Raw genomic sequence first — 982 nt, 5'->3', positions numbered from 1 at the left:
CTCCCGGCCAGGTGAGGGATATATTCTCCTGGTGTGCCGGTTTGCTTACAGCGCAGTATTGGGGTGGGAATTAGCCTATTTTCCAGGTATTGTGTGTCTCAGTTCCCCTGGCTAGGAAAAAGGGATTCCCTTCCCCCTTGCACTTCCCAGGTGAGGCAATGCCTTGCCCTCCTTCAGCTCTGGCTGGTCGTGCTGCAGCAGCTGACCAGCACCAATTGTCCGGCACTCCCTAGTGAGATGACCCCAGTACCTCAGTTGAAAATGCAGAAATCACTGGTCTTCTGTGTTGCTTGCGCTGGGATTTGGAGACTGGAGCTGTTCCTATTCGGCCCTCTTGCTCTGCCCCCTAATTTAAGAGATTTAACAAACATACTAAATCTAATTCTCTTTTGGAAACAAAATTTACATTTCCAGATAATCTGGAAAAGCTAATTAATCAATAAGTTCCTTGGGGTTTTACTCTGTGTTTTGACAGCACCAATATATTCATCATGGTATGGGGCATGAGGAAATAGCACAATTAATACTCATAAACATGAATGTGAAAATGTATAGTTTTGTGCTGAGAAGTGTCATTTCTAATTGCAAATATGGCAGCTTTATTGACATCATCATTAACAGGATTTTTAAGCAATCTACCAGTAGTTCCAGAGATGAGATTCACTTCTACTTCTAGAACAAATGTATAAGTATGCTTTTATTAGTTACTGTTTTAATTTCAAATTTTCTATTCTATATATTTGAAATAGTCTTTAAAGTTTTCACAAACAAGCAAGAATTAGAAAAGTACCTCATCGTGCCTATTTATTGTTTAAAGCTTTTACTCTTTTGTATTTTTGAATTGGACCAACAACTCTAATTATACTAAGTACTCATTCTAGTTTTTTTCTAAGCTTATCTATCAATCCGAAATTCTCTTTTTGACACTTGAAATTTTATTATGACTTTTATATTTTAAAGGAAGATAAGTATGTCTGCATAT

This window comes from Colobus angolensis, unplaced genomic scaffold (assembly GCF_000951035.1).
Source record: "Colobus angolensis palliatus isolate OR3802 unplaced genomic scaffold, Cang.pa_1.0 Scaffold23, whole genome shotgun sequence".
Taxonomy (NCBI): Eukaryota; Metazoa; Chordata; class Mammalia; order Primates; family Cercopithecidae; genus Colobus; species Colobus angolensis.
The sequence above is the reverse complement of the archived record's forward strand: the minus strand, read 5'-3'. Positions refer to the sequence as shown.